This window comes from Corvus kubaryi, unplaced genomic scaffold (assembly GCF_017639235.1).
Source record: "Corvus kubaryi isolate FWS band 111438036 unplaced genomic scaffold, C.kubaryi_AGA036_p1.0 37260, whole genome shotgun sequence".
Taxonomy (NCBI): Eukaryota; Metazoa; Chordata; class Aves; order Passeriformes; family Corvidae; genus Corvus; species Corvus kubaryi.
The window spans coordinates 3,443,504-3,458,284 of record NW_024581077.1 but is presented as its reverse complement, the minus strand read 5'-3'; the positions used below and the strand labels follow the sequence as shown (position 1 = coordinate 3,458,284).

The following is a 14,781-nucleotide window of genomic DNA, read 5'->3' as shown; positions in this document are numbered from 1 at the left end:
ATGCAAACAAATTTGGCCAAGTTACAATCCAGAATTCACAAAGGCTCTCCATATACTTGCTAGAGATAATAATTAAGTCTTCAAAGAGCTATTTTTTCATGCACATGCTGAAAGTTCTTACTGCGCCTACTGCTAACCAGAGTGCATGGGTATTATTTTCCCAGGGATTAAGCACAGTTAGTTTCAAGATGAAGTCAGCCTTTTGCCATAACAAGTCACTTCATCCTTGGATGTGTATGTTTATTGGAACTGAAAGCACAGAGTCTTTCTGTTCTATACCCCAGTATAATAAGCCTGACTGAGAAACAGACTGTATTAGTTTGGGAACAGCTCTGTGTTAACACAGCCACATTTTTAGTCTGAGTAGCTTTGAAACTGGGCATTAGTGGTTATATGAATCCATCTGTCTTGATGGGTTCTGCGAAAGACAGGATAAGGAAAGTGCAGCTGGGAACCAGGAGGGGAGAGGGAAAACATAATTGTTCAGATAACAAACTCTAGGGCAAATTAGAGCACGGGGAAATAAGAAAAGACCAACGAACAAACAAACAAAAAACCCCAAACTGAAAACCTAAACTCACTTTCATACTAATTTTGGATGTTTGATTTATTCATGCTTGATAATTCAGGATTTGGTCAGCCTTATAAAGCAGGTGAAGTGTATGAGAAAATTCGTGCTGGCATCGGATGCATTTTTTGGTATTTTTTTTGATCTTGTTGCAAATTAGACCCAAAGCTTTCAACTTCAATAGTGAGAAAACTGGGCATATGCAATGACCACAGGTGATAATGTTATCTTGAATGGCTTCCCTAGTAAAACACAGAAACACTGGCATTTTGGCAGAAGAGCTGGTCAAAGCCAGCAGTCAAAGGAATAAGCAAGTTATTTCATCCATAAGATCTTGATTGTATGTACAGACTCTCCTTTGTGCTGCAGATGAGACAGGAGTCTTGAAAACAGTTTCATCCAGATAACCCTAATATAATTCCAAAGGAGAATAGAAAAAATTCGTATTCCTTGCAGTTCCTAAGATATCAGAAATTATATATTTTCTTCAGACCAAGGAATATGCTTTGCCCAGTTAAACAGTAGGTACATATGACATTCCATATGGGTAAGTGACTTTAATGATCATTCTGGAAAGCTTAATTAGATGACAAATATAACATCTGTTTACATATCTCCATTAGAGATAACTAACATTCTTTTCAAAGTCACCCTAAGGATCTGGGGAGATAATCATGGTTCATTACTGGAGAAATTGGGGATTATTCTTTTTGTAGTTAACATCAATAACTACAGAATTGCGAAAGGTCTAGTAAAATATATGGAAATTACCATGATCAGAATGATTTAGAATCTGATGTGATCTGCCTCTAGAAGCAGAAATGTGACTGTAATAAAGATGGGAATACTAAGAACCAGATTCTGAACTGCTTTTGACTGTTTAAATATGGTGTTTATTTGCATATGGGGAGGGAGAGAGAGCTTTAATTCTCTGTGTCTTCTGATCAGTCATACCCAGTGGAGTGCATACATGCTAATGGTATGGATCAGTGCATTGTTCAGTGTCCAGCCCAGTTTTGTTCTGGTCATCGTGTCACTCAGCCATTTGTGAGAGAGGGTTAAAGTCAGAGCAAATAGGGACCTTTCCTCAATTAATTAATTTTGCTTATTATAAATTGACTGAGTGGGCTGTAATGTACCACCAAGTTTCTAGATTTAAACTATGAGATGAAATTAATTGCTTTTCAGGATTGAAACTTAATTGGGTCTGAATGGTTGCCTTTTGAATGGTGTGATATATTTGCATTTTATAGGTGAACTGATAGCTTTTGTGAGGAAAAAAAAAATGTAATTGAAAATAATTGCTACATTGGCAGCATTGGCTACTTGGTGAGTGTGGTAAGCATTTTTCTTATAAGTTAGTTCAATTAAAATATCAGAGTCCCAGACAAAAACTCATGTGCTATTTGTTCATCTTTTTGCTGTGTTTGAGCCCACTGGTTTATGCTGAGCCCTCTAGGTCACTGAGAAGCAAGGTTCTCCCTCTAACCCCTTTTGTAAAGACTGGAACTGGCTATTAAGGTCCTACTATCAAAATTCTTTCATGCACCCTGATATACACCAATCCCAAAGTGTTTCAGACTTGTAGGTTTATTTTTTCACAGTTTTCCAGATTTTTGACAGTCAAAGCAAAGAGACTTGAACATTGCAAATGAGATTTATAAAATAATACTTTGTTTTAAGCTACACTGGCACCCAGCTCCTTCCCTCAATGGATGAATACCCTAATCAGTCAGTGAAATCCTATACGGCCATTTCTTACTTCCATGCTGGACCCACACTGAGAGCAGAGGTCTGCCACGCAGTTGTTCAAGGAGTTGCATGGGGGTGGATGCCATTCATTAACTGGCTGCAGAGATGGAACAGGTGGTCCTGGTGAGCACCAAGTTGACCATGAATCTGCCCTTGCAGCAAAAGAGACCAAGAGTCCCCTAGGCTGCGCTGAGCTGAGCCAGCAGGTTGAGTGAGGTGATACGTCCCCTCTATTTAGCACTGGCTCCTTTCCACCCACACTATTCCGTGATTCTGTGAACTGCGTCTACATGAAACCATGCGCACTGTCCTTGGGTTGCTGACAGGAATCAACAGAAAAGCATGGCAGCTCAACTGGAGCTCTTTTGTTTGACTGGTAACTAGAAGGCTAATGGAAGACGTGTTTTTGACTGTCCTTGAACTACTTACTCATTTCAGTAGACTTTGCTAAATGGTTTTTAATCTAGAAAGGGTTCTGGGCTGGCTCAGTTCATCTCACAGGGAGAGGTTTAAGAAAAGCAGACAGTAACACGTCCCATATGTTGATTACCTGTCCATGAAGACACATGGAAAACACAGATGTGTGCCCAAACATTTCTCATTCTACAGTGAGGAGGAGTCAGGTTGGTCACTTCAGTTTGAAGGTGAAGTTCAAAGTAAATGTCATGGAATTGATGAATCAACATAATGGCTTGCTTTTGTTCTTTTTTTTTTCCTGTCAAAACCAAAGTGTATCTTGCAGTATTTATTTGTCTTTGTTTTGATGCCCAGAAAAGGGAAGAACGTGTAACAACTTTCAGTCTACCTTTTAGCAAAGTGATTAGGGTAGCACTCAGATTCTGGAAGGCGTGTGTTTGAGAACGGGGGAATCAATGTCAAGTGTTTTCAGCTTTAGTTTAGAAGTGACAAGGATCACCAAGTCTTGGGTTTTATTTATTTATTTATTTAGTTAGTTAGTTAGTTAGTTAGTATAAATATTTATAGTCTGAGAGCTCTGGTATTCATCTGCTCTCTTCCATGACACATTCGAGTCGTAGGCAGTTCCATCCAAAATGAATTGTTATCAGCCAAAATGAATCTAGATTGGGTTCAGGGAATAAGTACTTGATTGCTAGGCTATTGCTATCATTAATAACCAAGCTAAAATCAGTTAAGATGAGCTTAGGCAAGATATCCTGCACTCACTGTCAGGCTTTTCTTGCTAATGGTAAGACCATGTTTTTTTGGCTGTGCCGTATCCACTTCTCTTTGAGGACAGTCATCCCAGCACTCAGGGTCTCATCACTGTTGGTTGGGATTGCCTGTTTTTGACGGACAGCTTGGTCAGGATGCTGGACCAAGATACTCTGAAGAGTGGAAAGGCTTGTTTTTAGGTCAAGATCTGTTGATCTTGTGAATCTGTTGAGTCACATCCAGAGTAAGGTCAAGACTTTCGTTTAGACGCTACAGACACCTGACCTTGGGTGAGTGTCTCAATATATGGGCTGCTGTGGAAACTGCTTCCAGTAGTTTTGTAAACATAGCTTTTATTTTGCTTTCCTTTTTTGAACAGGTAAATCAAATACAATCTGAGTCATGGTGTGTATTTTGTGTTAGCTGAAGCAGAAGACAGCCTATTTCAGTAAGGGCAAAATATTAACTTCTAATATTGATTTAGTATGAACCTCTGTATTAATTGGCCATGTAGATTACTTTTGGATGGCAAATACATATATATAGGCAAAACACTGCTGACAGATCTTTGCAAAAGATTTCTGTCCAAAGAAAAGTGAATCTCAAATGTCTTAGAAGAGAAAAATAATGAAGATAACTGAAGGTCATAGAAGACATTCAATAGAGAAGTTATTTGCATGGCTTTATGTAGATAATTGGTTTTTGAATCTTGCGGCCAAAATTCCAGTTATAAATTATTTTATGCCTGTAAAAGTTTTGTGAATTATTTTGCTGTGAGTAGATAAAAAGTTCTGAATATTTTCTATATCTACACGGGTTACTTTCAACTTGGAAAACAAAGTTTGTAACTCACAAGTATGCACGTGTGTCCTCAAATGTCACAGAACACACAGGAGCAGCATTGAGAGACACATTCAGTGCAGGGAGCTCGGAGCTGATGGAGCTGCAGGTTGAGCTCTGGGGGCAGGAACCCGAGCCAAGAGGCTGTGAACAGCCGATCCTTCACATAACAAAGGGCACCTGTGGCCCATCCAGGTGACTGGACACAGCAGGAGTCAATAACTCCAGATTTTCTGGCGTGTAGACCCTGAGGGGCTACTTTGTTCAGGGTCCTTCCTCAGAGGCAGTAGTTCAGGTTGTTTTTTTGTTGCTTATTGCACTAAGTTACTGCACCAAGATTAAATTGTTTTAAGGATCTGGATACATGAGACACTGCTATGGGAAACCTGGGAAACGGTAAGGAAACCTGGTATGGTTGTGTGGGTGTAGAGGTGTGCTGCTGCAAAGGTTTCAGCTCAGGTGAAACGGTGTGACTGTCTGAGTCACTCTTGTATGGTCAGACAGGAAAGTTTCCTTAACAGCAGCTCCTCCAGGAGCTGTGTTTTTGCATTTGATTCCCTGATACCTTAAAATTTGTGAGCCATGACCATGACTGGGCAGAGCATAGCTGTAGTGGAGCTGGAGACTGCATACTGCAGGGCAGTCCTGGAGCTGGGACTGGTGGCCCCAGACTGGGCTGAAATGGGCTCCGGGGAGCACATGGGAGAGGTGGACAAGGACAATCAGCCTTTCAGCGCCCTCAGGGCCCCGACACCCCTGTTGGTTTTATATTGTTTATGTTTATAGTGTTTATATTGTCATAGGTTCATTGTCCTGCAAACCACTTTGCAAAGAATAAAGGATATAGAAAACTTGCAATTAAACCTTCCACTCCGTCAAACAGATACTTTGTCTACAAACTTCAAACACCTAATCCCATGACAATCTACTAACAGCTGCCAAAAGTTGTTGACAACGAATGTATTATTTCTTTTCTGAAAGAGACAGGACCATTAGTATTTAATGCAATTTGGCATTCTCTTTTGCCACGTTGGATGTCCTAGGATAATGAGTATGAGGCTGATTTATTTTGGATTGGTTTTTTTATAATTTCTTCCCGTTTTCTCACATTCTGCTTGTTGGCAGATACGTAGTGTGAATTTTCCAGACTGAAATAGTTGGTCTTCACCTGCCAAGATCTGCAGTTAGTATTATTTTAAAAACAGTTGGGAGGAAACAATAAGGTAAACAAGACTGAGCTGACTCTTGTTAGATTTGGAAATATGAAACAATTTTCCCTTCTACCAAACAATTAGCTTCATTTACATTAAGGTAATTTTCTCATGTGGTTTATACTTCCTGGGTGTTTCAAGCAGAGACACCAAAGACTGACTGACCAGTCAAACATCAAAAGATGTGCTCTACACTAGGGGACATTTGTTGAGCAAAGGAAGCATTTGCAGCACTTCTATAAGCATTAGTGGTTTTAATAAGCTGGGAAGCCTGCTCCTGATCACATTCATGGTATTTTATTTTCTCTAACATCTAATCACATTTCCATTTCTGCAGCTTGTATTAATTGGCCTTTGCCTTTTGCTCTGAAGTTTGGCTTTTCTGTAACCATCCATTTAAGAAGAGGGTCAGCTGGATTTGCCCCTTAGCACCTTTTTTGGCCCAAATGACATCACATGCTCCATCCTGCTGACCCTCTTCACTTGACTCACTTCAGTTTGTTCATCTCTCTTTTTCTGGGTAGCCCAAAAGAGACATAGTACTTCAGAGGTGTTTTCATAATACTCAGCAAAGTGAAGAGTCACTTTCCTTGATGTCTTTTCTATACTCCTAACACAGACCACTGTATGGTTTACCTTAATTGCTGTAAGAACACACTGCTGATTCCTGTTCAACTTGTCCATCAGGCCCTCAGCTTCTTCTCTGCAATCCTGCTTCCAGTCAGTCAGTCCCCAACCAGTTCTGTTGCATTAGAGTATTCCTCTCAAGGTGCCAGACTTCACATTTTCTTGCTTGAACTTCATGAAGATTCTTCAAGTGCACTTCTCCAATCTGTCAAGATTCCTATGAATGACAGAGGTGCCTATCAGTAGATCAACAGCTCCCTCCAATTTGTGAACTGTAAAATTTTGTTTTAATTTGTTCTGTAACAATCTGACAGACTGAAATTAGGAAGACCATCTTTTACCCCTCCTCTTACCTTCTTGAAGTTGGATGCAATATTTGTATTTTTCAGTTACCAAGACTCCTCCTGACACCACAGCCTTTCAACAACAAGAGAGGTCTCACTACAATGTTGGCAAGCTTCCTGAGCACTTTTGGAATGCCTCCCATCCAGTTCCATGGACTTTTATGCATCCAATTTACTTAAGTGGTCTCTAGCTTCATATTCTTGTGTTGTGGGTAGCACTTCCAGCCCTGGACTCTACTGGTCATCGTAGGGTCTAGGGAGGCTGGAGAGCAGACCTCTCCTATAAACACTGAGAAAGCAAAGTCGCTTCACAACAAAGGCTTTTCCATGTCTTTGTTACTATATCTCCACATTTCTCTTTGTCTTGAGTTGCTGGTGTATCTATGGAAAGCTTTCTTGTTACCCTTCATGTCCAGCTCCAATTTTATTTTCAGTAGCACTCCAGTAGCTCTCTTTCTAGAGAACAGCTTTTACTGTAACATTGTATGCTCAGTTTCACTACTCCAAAATACTTCCTTAGAAGCACTAAATAAGTAATAGTTCTTTATTTCTTCCTAATGATAAATTTTCATTGAACTCTTCATCTAAAACTTTTTGTATTGCCTTCACAAGTCACTCCATTTGTGAGCTGAAAGTAATCTGGAACACAGTTGTTGATAAATGCTCTTTTTTTTTTCCTGTTGTAATTTTTTGCAATCATTATATCTATTTAAGAACATATTTAGAAACAGTTATTTTGGCATAAAAGCAATTCACTAATCATTCATTAGTCATAAGGGAACAAAATTATGTCTGATTGAAATGGTAGATGAACGTGTCATCATAAACTAGTTAAAAATACACTTTCACATTCATGTGAAGTTTTATTTTTAATAAAGACTCATGCACTGTGTTTGGTGGTACTGAGGCAAAAATTCAGGAAAAGTGCTGTCCACTCTTCCAGAGTTATCTGCCAATGGCACTATTTATTTCTCCTGGTATCATCCAATCCACGTTTATTTAGTTATTTATTTTCATCTCCTGAGCTATATTTAGATATACATTATAGAAGATTATAACCAAAACTTCCAGCAAGGCTGCCAATTTAAGCTTTATCTACAGTGACCAATTTCCAAGAATTAACAATGCACTTCAGAAGAACATTTCTTTTTTACGGTATGAATTGCTTACAGTATTTTTTCCATTTCTTTCTTTGAGATAACTAACATTCTTTTAATGGAATTCTAGTACCATGTACATATAAATGACTTATGTAGATAGAATGAAATCCTTTGTATAAATGAAGATATCGGTGCATCATACTTCTAAGAAACAGTACAGAGAAGAAAAGACATGGAGTATTGCTGCAATCTGCACAGGAATGATGTAATCTAATGTAAGTGAAAGCAAACTGAACACAAATTCTAATGTGGATCAAAGGGGGTAAGAAATACTACAGCTCAGTATGGTGTCAAAGCCATATTGTTAACTAAATGATAAAGAGATTGAGTTTTAAGGTGTAACAAGTGATGTAAAAAAAAATTTAAATTGCACAAAGTTTCTCTTAAATTAATCCTGACATACTCCAGGACATTAAGGAAAATAATATAGTTTGCTAAGAATCGTCTTGCAAGGAGTCCCCAGGTGTATGGAATGTTTCTAAAAACTTGTACTATCAGTATTCCAGGGGCTAGTAATTTTGTTTGTTAGTTTTTGTTTTGTTTTTGTCATAGGGTTCTGGTCACTAACCTGTCACTAACAGCTTGCTATCACACAAACCTGCAAAGGTCTAATCCTCTTTGGACTGGATAAAGTTGGAAGAAAAAAGTGGAATGCATATGGGATGGAGCTGACCTATGAGAGACTAGTTAACAGACTGATTAAACAGACTAACAAATCCTGGGAACCTTTCACTTGAAATTAATGATTACTGAGAGGGATAAAGAATGATTTGAAATAAAATTAGAGAATAGAAATAAGTGGATGAAGACAAGGAGATGGAAGTTGAAAGTAACTCAGGCGAATGTTTCTCAGAGCAAGATCTATTTGACCAAAGAGCAGCTTTTTTTAGCTAAACGTTGGAAATTGTTTTAATAAATGATGCAAAGCAAAACAAAACCTTGCAATATGAATTTTCAGTACATGACTACTCAATTGTTCTTTGATTTGCTCTTACATCTCCTTTACGAATGCAGATCATAGTTCTATGAAATCAACCTTGTCTTCTACCCTATATTCTTATATCCTATAACCTTGTCTCTAAACTGGAGAGATTTGGGCTTGACAGATGAACCACTTGCTGGCTGAGGAGTTGATTGGCATGTCACACTCAGTTGTGGTCAATGGCTCAATGTCCAAGTGGAGAGCAGTGACAAGTGGTGTCTTCAAGGGTCAGTCTTTAGCACCATCCTTGTTGGTGACGTGGCCAGAGGATTCAAGTGCACCCTCAGCAAGTTTGCTGATGACTCCAAGCTCTGTGTGGTGTGGTAGTCATGCTGGAGGGAAGGGTTGCCAGAGGGATCTTGACAGGATTGAGCAGTGGGCCTGTACATTCCTGAAGTTCATCAAGACCAAGTGAAAGGTCCTGCACCTGGGTTGTGACAATCCCAAGTATCAATACAGGCTGGGAGGAGAATTGGGACTGAGAGCAGTCCTGAGGAGAAATATTCACGGGTGCTGGTTGATGAGAAGCTCAGTATGTCCCAGCAATGTGCACTCACAACCCAGAAAGCCAACCATGTCCTGGGCTGCATCCAAAGCAGTGTGGCCAGCAGGGAGAGGAAGGGGATTCTCTCCCCCACCTCCACTCTGCTCTAGTTAGTAAGTTTTTCCTTCAGAATCTAATGTGCTTTCCTTGTGGTCCTGCTATATAGAACAGATTATTTTCCTCATACAGCAAGTGGTTCCAGGAGAATTCATGTGTCTTGTAACCGAGAGTTTCTTTCTTGGATTTTTATGTAAAAAATAAAAAATCCTTACAATTAGGTTTTCTCTTCCTAAAACTAAGTAACTATGAATAGCAGGCTGTGTTTACATCAATTTATACAGAGAAACTACTTTTTACCTTAGCCATTAGCTTGCTTTCATTTATTTGTGCAGTGCTAGCCTGAGAATTGCGGGTGGTTTGACCTACTGTACAAAACAGACTCTAGAATTCTACCCTGTCCATCCTGCATTAAGCTCAAAAACTTCTGTATCAAAGCAGAGAACAATGGGTCCAGCCTTTGAGGTCACTTGGTGTAGATAAAATGTAACGTTATAGATACTCCAAATAATATAAATAGATGGGTTTTACTCTTCCAGGTAATGAAGACAGTTTAGAGCAACTGTGTATATGGGTAAACCTCTTTTCATTACAGAGCCATAAGGGATTCATCTTGCTTCTGTATCACCCTTTCTTGATTCAGGGATTGTCCTTGTCATTTACAGACACAGCACATTGACCTGTATGCAATTCCTTCACAAAAACATGCTAGGATATTTCTGTTTGGGAAATATTTTTAGATATTGTTTTCAACTGAAATAAAATCTCAAGGGTGACCATGTATGGGCTGTAGAGAAACAAGACAGATTTTTGTTATTCTTTTAATACTGAATCAGTTATGTTCCATTAAATGGTTTTGCTTTTGTTCGGAAGTTCACGATAGTCTGTGAAGTCTGTGCTTTCCAAAGGCTGAAGAGGGAGCTTAGCAACTTGAATTCTTGGTAATGGATGCTCTAAACCTTGTCTTTTTTTGGCTGTGATGTGTGATTCCATCTTTCTGCTTTCCATTCATCTGCAGTGGAAGCTTACAACTGGCCCATAATAAGACAGTGACAGAACTGTGTCAAACTCTTCAAAGATATATTAAGAAGATAACACAAATAGCTTCATCGGAAAGAAACAATTTCTCATTGTCTGCTCATAAATTCAAGCTCTTTCAAAATAACTCTAATGGGAAGTAATTAGTTAGAAAGAGGATATTGTAATAGGCACTGTACCTCAAAAAGATTGTCTGAGCCAGCTAATTGGCATTTTTTTATTTTCTACAAGGATAGCCAGCATTGGAATAAAAATTCTAGCTTGATTATATTGCCTTCTTCTTTTATACAATTCACACTGTGCATTTATCTGTATGCAATGTGACTGTAATAAAACTCCTGATTAACTTTTTCAATGGACACATGCTGGGTATTTGTGGTGTATTTTTCTGCTTACCTTGCTATCTGAATGGAGACCCAGCATAGTTGAATTTCTTTTTCTAAATCAAAAACCACCTGTCTTAAATAGGTGCATCCCCAGCCCCCTTGCCATCGTGGCAGTACGAGGAGGAGAAAAGGCCTTGGCTCTCTGTAAGCCCTGCTCAGCAATAACAAACACATCTCTAAAGTATCAGCCCTGTGTTCAACGCAAATCCAAAACACAGCCCCAAACCAGCCACTGTGAAGAAAATTGCCTCTATTCCAGCTGAATCCAGCACAACACCTCTACCTGAAAATAGCAGGTCCAGTAAGGGAAGTTCCTGCATTGGCATGGAAATGCTCTCGTATTTCACTCCACAGAAATTTTATGTTTCTTTGATTCAGTTGGATGTGAAATTGGTAAACCTGCTGTGCAGTTCTCCACCAGCTTTGACGTGATTGACTGTGACTTAATATTCCCAGCTGAGGGTTGTTTTCTTCTCTTGATATAGTTCCCTTCCAAACCCTTGTCATTTTTCTCTTTCATTGGATCTTGATTTCTAAATTATTGTCCTTATGCTAACCCTAGGACATGCTGCTAACACTGAAAATGGATATGTTTGTAGCTCCTTAAGCTTTTCTAGCCTCTGATAAAAATGAAAAGAACATGCTCTTGATCATGCAGCCAGATACATTGTGCAGACAGCTGTGTGGTATTTTTCTGCACTGTGCTGGTATTTTTCTGCAAAACCTCTAAGATTGAGACCCATCCTGTTGTTTAAAGGGTATGGGGATCATACTTTTTTTTTTTTTTTTTAAATAAGCAAAATATTACACTTGAAAATTACTGATAGATTTCCAATGAAATATCCTTAATGGTGATTTTTTTAAAATAGCTACATTCTATTATATTTTTCTCCTTCTACTGTTTTATTCTTGGTGTTGTAGTCCTTCATGCTTCTTGCCTTGAATACCTAGAAGAAAAGAAGTGTAGACAGACCTGAAATAGAAGCTGTGTTGTTTTTTTCAGCTGTGTCTTTCCCCACCCCTTATGTTCTAGTTTCATTAAATGAAATGTTTTTTTCTTTTTCATTTTACATATGAATAGTTATGGAAATCAAATTGTTTGTCCAAGATTTCCTAGGTACCCTATGATAACAGTGAGTTATGCCAGATCAGTTGGCTCCTGGCCTAATCTTGGACTAATCACAACCATTCCTTCTAGCCCACGCCACCACTGAGAATATTATTTCTATACAAGATTGCATTTCAGTAACCAACCAACCAAACAAAAAACTTGCAAATTGCCTTATTTCAGTAGTTTTGCTATTGTGTTAGTAACTGTTCACAATATTTTTCCTTCAAGAAAAGTATTTATGGACGTTTAGGATCTCTCATAAGTTTGTCCAGTCCACATTTATTACTCTTCTTTTATTCTTCTTTTAATCTGGTTTTTTTTCTTTTTTATAGTTGCATAACATTGCATTCTTGGTTGGAGGGAAAAATCTGTTACTACATCTAAATCACCTTTGCCCATGATTCTAGCTTCCCCTTCAGAACTCTATTAATATTTTTTGTTTCCCATATGCACTTTTTCTTTCCCATATGCACATTTTTGCCTGAAGCAAACTATTCTCAGCATTTATTTTTGGTGTATGTCCAACATTGCTGTAATCCAGTTACAGTTATTTGTGCTGGTACAATATCAGCTAAATCTATTTGCTCCATTTCGTCATGCCTACTTAATATTTTAAAAAGAAAATTAGTGAGATTTTTCCACAACAGTATTGGGTCAAACTCAGTTCACACAGTATATTGTACAATATTTAGTTTTGCTTTGTGCACCAGTTACTATCAAATTAGGATGACAGTTGGGCATGTGGATTTGAGCCATGTGTTGATCCAAGTTCATCCAGAGGTGCGTGCCATCCTCTCTAACACAATGGTTCAATTACAGCGGATGAAATTGCATTATCTTTTGAATCCATCTTACCATGTTGTCCGGCAATTAGTCGCACATATGCATCCCATATTCAAGTGTTTTTGTCTCACATAGGCAGTGACAACCTTTAAAATAAGTGTTGCCAGTAATAAAATTTATTTGTAGGAATTTTTTTCTTTACTAATTTTTTGAGTATGAAATACCCTGAATCTACCCAACACTTCTAAGCTATGCTCAGTGGTGTCAAATGGTGTAGCAATGACTTGAAGTATCTTCTGGTAGACAAGTTTTTAGGTGCTCAGGTTTGAATTTCCCTTGAGCACTGGAGGAAAGCAGCTTTCTGGGCAGCTCGCACACCTTCACTTCTTATGCTTGACTAAAACTGCAAAAGATGGATTCAGTGTTATGTAACTTTACAGTTACTTTACGTGTTGCAATGATTACCTTGTAGACTCCCTTAGCTCAGATTTTTAAGTGCTGGCTTCCACATCTGTGGTTGCAATTCAGAAGTGCATTAGTATTTCTTTTTCAAACATGAAGTGACCTTAACTCTGTGCCAAGCTCTGTGGGTTCTTGCAGTTGGGTTTCTGTTACGTGAGAGTATATCTTGTACGATTTTGGCTGTTCAGTGAAGTTCTGAATAAACCTTGCAATATCACATCAGTTTAGTACAGCTGGGACAAGCACCTTGAATGAAAACACAGCTAAAACTAATGTGAGCTTCACACGCAGCATTTTGAACTACAGTGTTGTCAAAATATTTTCTCCACTGTTAGAGCATTGCCATAATTTATTAATTTTTTTAATCAAGAATTACTGCCAGGGTTTATTGTTATGCCTTTTAGCAGTGTCTAAGTTTTGAGGAATTTTAGGTTAGCTATACAGGAGGAATTAAATAACTGAATCAAGTTTTCTTGCCTCAAAGCATTTGTAAAAACGCATTTATCTCACTTAAAAACATATTTGCAGATAGTCATAGTTGTCTCTTTGCCTTTAGACAAATTCATTTTAGATGTTGTAATAGTAAAATTATGTATATTACAAATTCATTTTAATTTTTATGTATACTTGAATCCTAACTGAACACCAACAGACATAAAAGTATTGCTAGGGAGTCTTGCATATGTTTTTAGAAATACATTTGTTATTTTCTATTGCTAAATGTAGCTGAGATATGCTTAAGTTAAAAGAAAATCTAAAAAAAATACACACATATATGAGTCCAGGATCCAATGAGTGTCTTATGGGCCTAAGGACTTAGGTACCTGAGACTGGAGAATACCCCTAAACATCTCAAGGTGCTCGCAACAATCAGCCCAGAATTATTCACTTTACACACCTGTCACTTCTATAAGAAATAAAAGAAAATACTTGCAAAGAAAGAATTCAGGAGAAATTAAGGAAAAGAGATTGTAGTAGTAAGGAAATCCCAAGAGAGGATTTACAGAAAACTCTGTACAGAAGATTATTGGCAAGCACCAAAGAAATTTTAAGGGGTGAAAAACAGAGGAGAAAATGAGACATCAATCAGAATCTTGAGGACCTTACACATAACAAAATATATTCAAATTTACATATATAGGATGCTGGAGAGCCATTAATTTGTGGCATATGTCTTTTTGGTTTTATTTTTAAATTCAGCCTCTTGATCTCTCTGCTGCGTTTGTGCACATCAGCCTGTGCACATTAGCACATACCGACGTTCATGCTGTGGTTTAGCATTTAGGACAGATAACATTCTTCCCGGACTTGTCATTTGCATCTTCTGATGCAATTTTGTTGACAAGGTCTTTTCAGGCATGCAGGGAAAAAACCACTCCCGCATCTGTTGGGATCATTGGTAAAGGAGTATCTTTTTCAGTACTTTGTCTAGATACTATTTCCACAAGCAAGCCCTTTGCCTGTAAAACGTGCTTCAGCAGGGTACCTGTGACTTGTGTCAGGGTCGGCTAGGAAATGACTAAATCTTCCTGAAAATTGCAAGAGTGCTTTTTGTTGGTTGTCGGATTTTTTTTTCCCCCCTTTCCCGTGGTTTGTCATCCAGAAAGGGATGCAGGCGTGCGTCCCAGCCACGCAGAGCATTGATTGCTTCTGCCTGCAGCGGGGATGCTGTCAAGTGGCTGCGCGAGTGGAGCCCGGTATTGACACGGGGCTGCTGGGCAGCGGCCCCCGCCAGCCCCGGCC

The 14,781-nt window shown here is 38.6% G+C and overlaps 1 protein-coding gene across 23 annotated transcripts in view; it reads left to right on the top strand.

Annotated features, from left to right (window-relative positions):
• The window catches only part of DLG2 (discs large MAGUK scaffold protein 2), a 998,396-nt gene that overhangs the window by 560,103 nt on the left and 423,512 nt on the right, over positions 1–14,781 (top strand). The gene's annotated exons all lie outside the window — the stretch shown is intronic.